Genomic DNA, 8820 nt, shown 5'->3' with positions numbered 1-8820 from the left:
ATACGACGACTGATTTACGTAATAAAGACCGAAATACATCATTCATTACTGCTTGAAATGTCGAAGGGGCGTTCATTAAGCCAAACGGCATGACTAGGTACTAATAGTGGCCGTCATGAGTTCGAAAGGCTGTTTTCTCAATACTATCGGGCCTCATACGAATCTGATTATAGCCAGACTTTAAGTCCAATTTGGAAAAATAACRAGCACCATATAACTCATCCATAAGTTCCTCGACCATGGGAATCGGGAACTTATCCGGAATGGTAGCCTTATTTAGAGCGCGATAATCCACACACATACGCCAAGTATTATCTTTTTTACGAACTAGAATTACCGGGCTTGAGAAAGCGCTTTTACTTGGGCGGATCATTCCCAAGGATAGCAACTCACGGACTTGTCGCTCAATTTCGGCTTTCTAAATGTGGGGATAACGATAAGGACGTACACTAATGGGTTGTGGAGACAGCAACACAATAGCATGGTCATGAACTCGGGACGGAGGAAGACCCGATGGGGCTTTAAAAACAGCCGAAAATACGTCTAAAAGTTGTAATTCAGTAGTTTGAATAGAAGACAGACCTGGAGTGTCGGTCGAGATTGCGAATAAGGAAAACCCGGTAAGAGACTGTATTGCTGACGGAACCGTTAAGCAAGTCTGAAGTGATTCTGCAGTTGAGTGGGCTGAGGTTAATCCTTGAAGGTGAACAGGGGTTCCTGATGCGTAAAACGCATCCAAGCCTTGTCCCAATTATGGGTGACCTCACCCAAAGACCGTAGCCACTCCATTCCCAATACCATATCCAAACTTCCCGTATCGAAAACTAAAACATCCACCAAAAAAGAACAAGTGCCCAACATAATTGAGAGTTGACAACACCTGTGATCTATGAATACTCTATGGCCATCACCCAGCTGAATATTGAGACCATCAAACGGCGTTGAAGAGAGACGCAGAGACGTTACCAACCGTTGAGAGATGAAGTTATGAGTTGCCCCGCTGTCTACCAAAATCAGCAAAGGTATATCAGAGATAGTACCTTCTAATTTTAACGTTTTTCCTCCCGCTATTGTGGAACAGGCACCAAACAATTCTAATGAAGCACATAAACCCTGCTCTGGAACTTCATTTGGGGAACAACGAGACGGCAGCTCTTCCTCCTCGGTACCTAATTCCCCTTCATYGGCCTCGTATTCATCATCTYCTAATAGCAGAACACGCAATTTCCCTTCTGGACACTTGTGTGCGGGGCCGAATTGTTGGCCGCAACGAAAACACAAACCCCTCTTACGACGATCCTCCCACTCCGCTCGCGTAAGAGAGCGAACTCCACGGTCACGGCCAAACCTGAGAGAGCTCCGATGGGGATGATGCCGATGGACGATACGATGGGGAACGAGTCGTATCATTTTTTACATAAGGAGGCTTATCACTGTGAGGTACAATTTGAGGCCCACGAACATTGGGCTGGCCCAACTGAGCATAGCTCTGCCCATGACCCCCTTCATTCGGCCCTCCCCCATGAGAATATCGATAACGGGAATGAGAAACAGCAGTCGAAGATGGACGGAGCATTTCTTCTACATTTTTCGCCAGGTACATCGCATCCAACCGAGATTGAGGTCGATGTAAACGAACCCAACGTTTGACGTCCTCACGTAAACCCGCTATAAAATAACCTATTGCCTGAGACTCAGGTAATTTAGGAACCAACGACAAGAGGTATTCGAAATCATCAATGTAATCATGAATTGAAGCAGTCTGTTTAATTGTGGCTAATTGCTCAAAAGGGTTTTGGATTTCAAGGCCGCTAAATCGCTGCAGTAATTCAACTTGTAATTGATCCCAGGTAAGGGAATCGTGAACCTGCGTAACGATGGTAAACCAGTGTTGAGCTACTCCCACCATACTCAGATGGGCTAAACGAACTCGCAGATGAGGAGAGCTATTATTGATATCGAAATATAGTGACGCTTTCTCGATCCATCCTTGAGGATCAAAGCCATAAAACTCTGGGAGTTTAATCTTCTTTACTGCCCAAGGAAGGCCTCCCGTAGGAGACAAAGAAGCCGGTCCTGAATTAGAAAACAATCTCGAGGACATACCTCCTTTTGGTGACGGAGGAGAATCACCAAAAAACGAACCGGGATCACCCCGCGGAATGTGGGATTGCCGTTTCATCCAACCTAACATCATTTGACGAAACTCACTGGCCTCAGCACGATCCGAATCTAATACTGAAATCGCCGATTTGATCTTCAATAAATCAGCTTGTAAGCCCTGAATCTGCTCGTCCTGCTGTTCAAAACGGCTTTGAACAGAACGCGTCTCCATGAGTCCGGCAGGTCACAGGGCAGGTCGGATCAATGATAGAGATCAGAAAAGAAGAATAAGAAGATAGAGGGAACTCAAGGGATAAATAGAAAATACAGAACATTCCAGGGAGAATTCCCTCCCTCAATGCACATGCAAAGAGCCAATATAACAAAAAGCACTAAATGACATGAAAAGATACGTATCCCCTCCTCCCCTTAAAAAGAAACAAAATAATTAACTTTCTAGCCACTTTCCATAGTTACCCTTTTAGCCCTTCTAGAATAAACTTTCCACTCTACTAGTTTATTCATATTGGACTGCATGACTTTTGATTTCGTAACAATCGCCCTCCCAATTCGAAGTTTTTTCCTGGAAGTTTCAACCTTGTTGACTATGACAACAGTCGCGACTATAAACAGACTCGCGACTATGGCATGGCGGTACGCTCTGCTCTCTCGTGACCCCTGCTCTAATCAAAAGACTAAAGTCCCCTACTAAAGATTCAAAGGGCGAGCACTGAAATGAGAAAGGCTTGTAGACTCGTGATGCTGAACGAGACATTCGAAAACTAAAGTGCACACTAGAAAGTGCTTCGAAAGGTGTCAGCAGGTGCGTGGAGCCGGAGCCCGGCATGTTCGCCCGCTGGCCGAGTGTTCGCCCACTTCAGAGTCTTAGCCTTTAGATAACAAAAATTGTACGCCCCTTAGGTCACCATACTATGACGAGAGTTTTGCCTTTTGAAGCGCTAGTCACATAGGGCGACCGGGCCACACTGAGTCAGAATGGCTTTAATGACTCAAGGTTCATATTAGGGAAAGGAGAGTGAGGGGAAAAGGGGGCAACCTCGGCCCGATCATCCAATTCGCTCCAACAGATAGGCATGGTTCTGTAGTCAAAGAAACTTCGTCACTTTCGTGTACCCATCGGACGACAGCTCTTTCGGGGGTTCCTTAAGGACCGATTCTCTCTGCGTAGATTGACCGAACATAGAAAACTTTCCACTCGCAAGCGATCGTGTTTTTCACAAGATCTATCGTTACTCATGTCAGCATTCTCACTTCTGATATCTCCAGGTCTTGTCACCAAAAACCTTCCCCGATTGACAGAACGTTCCGCTACTGACACTTGAAAAAGCTGCTTTCAAGGTCTCGTCGCTTCGGTGAATCACTTGAGCCCTGATACATTTTCGGTGCCATGGAGCTAGACTAGTGAGCTATTATGCTTTCTTCAAATGATGGCTGCTTCCAAGCCCACCTCCTGGTTGTCATCGCTCGATCACTTCCTTTTCCACTAAGTGATTGCTTAGGGGCCTTAGCGTACGATCTGGGTTGTTTCCCTCTTGACTTTGGATCTTAGCACCCAAAAAGTCTGTCTATACAAACGATCTAGGCCTGTATTGGAGTTTCTTTGGGGTTGGTAAGGCGAAATGGGGCCACCCTAGCCCATTTAGTGCTCTACATTGAGGCCATCGACATCATACGCTCTACTGAAATAGATTTCGCGGAATGGTTGTCCTTTCATCCCTAGCCACAAGTCATCCCGTATTTTGCCACATACGTGGGTTCGGTCCTCCAAGGCCTGTTAGAGCTCTCTTCAACCTGCTCATGGCTAGATCGATCAGTTTCGGGTCAAATAAGAAGTTGGAATCGCTAGTAATCGCAGATCAGCATGCCGCGGTGAATATGTACCAGGCCTTGTACACACTGCCCGTCACACCCTGGGAATAGGTTTTGCCCGAAGCATCRGACCAATGATCACCCATGACTTTTGTGTACCACTAGCGCCACAAAGGCTTTTGGTGGTCTTATTGGCGCATACCACGGTGGGGTCTTCGACTGGAGTGAAGTTGTAACAAGGTAAGTTGTAACAAGGTAGCCGTAGGAACCTGTGGCTGGATTGAATCCTTCGCGATGGAAATTCCCTTCAAGGTGCTTGGGTCCAAAGGACACATAGCCGAGGGCGAGTAAGAAAATCCAAGAATTTTCATTTTCCTTCTTGTTCATCAATCGAAAATCTAGACAAACCGGGCACTACGTTAAGACGTGAAAACACCCGATCCCATTCTGACCTCCATATGTGGAATCGCGCCATATGTACTGAGATTGTTCGGGAGACATGGTCCAAGCCCGCTACGAGGATGACTTGTGCCTAGGGGTGCAATGAATTATTTTCCTTTTCGGTATGCCACTCCGCGAGCTAGGATAAAATTATCAGATGTCCCYTTCATTTACAACAACCTTAACCGCACAAGCCTGGGTTGGACCTACCTCCAACCCTAGAGGAGCCATATGAGGCGGAAGCTCCAGGTACGGTTTTGAGGCTGAGCCTTTCCAGCAATGGGGCCTAGGGACCGATAAGATGATTGGTTTAGGCACGGCCAGCCTACCACGGGAACCTACAGGGATTAGTGTGTGAGAACGTGATCCACAAACTGACGCATGGGACTCACCCTTTACTTGGGAATAGGGAGGGGAAACATAGCATGTCACAAGAGCGAGGTGAGGTTTGGAACTCTACTACAAGAAGGACGCCTCGCGAGCCGGGCTTTTAGAGATGAGGCCTTTTGGCGAAGCCAAGTCAATTTCGGGCCACCAAACCTTACAATTGAGGAAAAGGCCCTATGGTATGGATTAAAGGGAAGCGTGTACGTTATCACACTCCCTGCCTTCCAAAGGTGCCTAGAGGACGGGCCAGACGCAACAGAGCAACGACCCGGGAGCGGATTCCCCACCAGCGCGGGGGGGGGGTGTGTGCAGGAGACGGCCATCTCAAGGCACATCACAACCAAGGCACGGCGAGACCTAGGAAGGAAACCCGATTGGGAGTCAGAGGATCCATAGTACCTGCAGCCTCCCGGACTTCATATTCATCATTTTTGAAAGCGGGGGAAGGGATCTTTTTTCTGCAATGGAAAAAAAAAGGGAGTAGATTTGACTCGGCACAACCTAACGATATATCCAATACCAATGATTTGTGCTTAGAATGCGTTGCTAGATCTCTACTCTAGAAAGCTATACACGCAACAACGAGAGCGGGTTGACCCGGGGTTTACCTTTAATTACTTATTTCACGACGAAAGAACTTCATCCGCATCAGCCGAAGTGGTGGAAGGCCCCTGAGTCAAAGGGAGAGCTTTAGCGCCTCTCTCCAAGAGATACGATTCGGTATCTGAATCGGCTGAAGGAGAGTGAGAGTTCGAAGTTGCCGGTAGGTCAATATTCGGGGGTTGCTTTCCCTATGTCATAGTCCTTATTTGAAATACGAGGCCCAGAACCCTATACGGGGCAGTAAGAGGAGTTACTTCTTCTATTTATACTTGCCTATCAGGACCATTGACCTATGTTAGCCAGTTTCAACTCTGGACCATACCGCAGCGGTGGTTGCCGCTCGATCGAAATGGGTCTAATCCTGATATGGGTATTGGCGCCTTTGATTAAAAAATGTTCTCCGCCTTTTTCCTCCACCTACCGGGCTAGGTAAATGTTGGAATGTGCTTCATTGGAAAGTAGCTAATCATCCTTTTCTTTTCTCGTAGTAAATACCATCAACAAGATGAACTATATTTGAAGGAAGGCATCTATGAAAGTTTTTATTGAATTCGATATGCGTAGATTCGATTCAGAGAAGAGATTCTCTTTTTGTAAGAACATGGCAAGCTAAGTGAAGTTATTCAGAACTGGCAAGCACCCGGAAGCACTAGACCAATAAGCTAGATCTCCCTACGGGGCATTGCACGTTTAGCCAGACCGCTCCGCTCGTGCTTCTCCTTGCGTCTTGCACTAGAACAAGGAAATCGCTACTAAAGCACTTTCTCTCATGAATTGAAAGAGTTCTATCTCATATAGGGTCAAAATGCTACGGCTTGCTTATACTCTTGCAAGCAAGGCGAGAAGCGATTCTCTTAGCCGGCATACCCAACGAATCAAAAAAGCTATAATAAGGCAATCCATGGGCATGGAACCCCGAAATAGCCAATCTAAAATCAAACTTTTAATTAGTGGATAGAACCAAGACTCATTTTAGCCAGGAACTTACTTTAACTACTTATTTAGCTACTTTAGGTCGTTGTAGTCCATAAATAAGAATAAAACTTTATCAGAGCTTGCATTCGATGCCGTTGATTCAATTTCTTCACCACCGGTAGCAATAAATTCTAAAAAGAAGCTTCCTTCGCAAGAAAGATATTCTAGTAAATAGAAAACTGGCCATTCATTCCTGAACTGTCATGCCCGTGCCATCAAGAGCTACAGCTATATCTCTCGAAGGTGTGTTAGCTCCACCGATAGGAACTGCCCACCTATCCAGGTAACCTCACCCGTGAACCACGAACTACACTTACAGACAACCTAAGAAGAAACGGAGTATCACCCAGTTTTTCATAAGCATAAGAAGCATAAACTAGAGGAATAAACAAGAGATAACCCACATACAAAGAGGTTTCTTAACCATTCGCGAAGAGAAGATAGTTGTTTTTAGGCAAGGAAAAAAGCCAACCATGGCAGAACGCAATCAAAGCTTTCGTCCTTGGCCGCTCCTTCAACTGATTTCATTCATTCATAAACTCGCTTGAACGTTCCATCAAGAGCTCCAGCTGCAAGAGGATAGGATCTTTAGGATGGGCAAGAAAGCTGCACTAATTTGACTTCTTTGCTTCTGCTATTGAAGCGAAAAACCCCAAGAAAACTTTAGAAATTCTAATTCTTCTTTGGCGACAAGGAAGGCTACCCCGGGGTAAAAGTACTAATCTGTCTATCTACTTACTACCTAACTAAGAGAATGGCATCAAGACATATGAACTAAAACCGGGTTTTTTCGGTTTGATTTTGTAGAGTTTCCCTTCTATTTCACCAAATGTGCTATAGATTCACATCAATTAAAGGAGTCATAAATATCTAGCACAACTAATTAATTAACTACAGATGAATTGTTTCCTACAGCAGAACATGAAATTTTGGTGTTGAAGCATTAGGATGATCTTGAGTCTGACTTGAGCATGACAATGACTCTCCACATACCCAAATCGATCCATCGAGGTAATTAGCGTTGCAACTTGGAATCGATTTTTCTATCTATTGCTTTTTAGTTGTTTTCTTGAAATCGGTATTCTATCGATTAGTATTAGTTGTTTTCTTGACAAATCGATTTTTTAATCGATTAATATTAGTTGTTGATTAGTATTAGTTGTTTTCTCGAGATCGATTTTTCTATTAATTAGTATTAGTTGCTTTCTTAAAATCGATTCCATTTTAGTCTTTACACACATCCATACATAAATATAGACACACTTGCACACACACACACACCAAAAAATGGGTATCTCAAACCAGAAAATGTGTTGGTTGCTTTCTTGAAAGCTTATGCTTCTTATGATTCCTGTATTGATGCGCTCTCTATCCATCGTTCCCTCTACCAATTCAAATCTAGGTAATCTATTTTTGTTTTGCATCATCACTTGTGCATGATGAGATAATCTTAGAAAGGTTTCCAGAATATCCTTTAATATATTACAATTTCCGTGGCTGGTCAATCGTCTCATAGGGGTATCATGTCCTATAAAGATTTGTGTTATCGAGTATGCTCGTTTACTGGATAATAAAGGCAGCAGTGATGGAGGATCAGTTGTGCTTTTTTGCTCTACTCTTTAACTTTTGATTAAATATAATGCTTTTGTGATCCAAAATGTAATTTTGACAATGTTATGGTCATTAAAGGGATGTTTTTCTTGCTTGATTTCCAGATTCAAGACTCAAGACTCGATTCAAGGTGATCCATTGCCCGGCCCAGGTAATCCATTTTGATTCACTCAAGGTTCCATTTTGACTTGCACATCTTTTGTTCTTGACTTACATGAAAACAACAAAAACAGACATGGAACTACTTTACACAATGTTCACTTGGTTCTCTTTCACACAGCCATGATCTCCATTCATGTTTTTCACATATCCTAATCTCCAACAACTGTTCACTTCCTGCCTTAGACACGCACGCAGCCATGATATGGGATCCTCTTCGTATCAAAGTTTACTTTGCAGCATCTGTATGTCTTCCCTGCAATAATAGAAAACTATTATAGAATCTAAAATGGAGTTTGTTTAAAGGAAGGCTATTGAGGCAAGTAACGAAATTATTCAAAAATGAAAACTGCAACCTGTTTTCCATCAAAAATACCAGAGTAAGTGAACAATTATCTGAAAATTAAAACCAAAACTAAACAAAATCAATCATATCCAACGATTAATAGGTTGACTCCATATGAACCAACCTTTCTTTAACCTTATGTCTACAAACATGAATCAATCTTTGAGTTTAATATGAATATGGAAAACAGAACATATTTACATTCATGACTTGAACCACTTAGATAAATTTGAATTTTTTATTAAAATTACAGAATGTTTACAACCTAAGGTGGGACTCCCACCAACAAGCATGTCCACTCAACCATCAGGACAGGCCCCGGGTTAAGATGAACTACACTACTATACAAACCAAAAACCAAAACT

This window comes from Cynara cardunculus, assembly GCF_001531365.2.
Source record: "Cynara cardunculus var. scolymus isolate 2C chromosome LG 14, CcrdV1, whole genome shotgun sequence".
Taxonomy (NCBI): domain Eukaryota; kingdom Viridiplantae; phylum Streptophyta; class Magnoliopsida; order Asterales; family Asteraceae; genus Cynara; species Cynara cardunculus.
Note: the sequence above shows the minus strand (reverse complement) of the source record.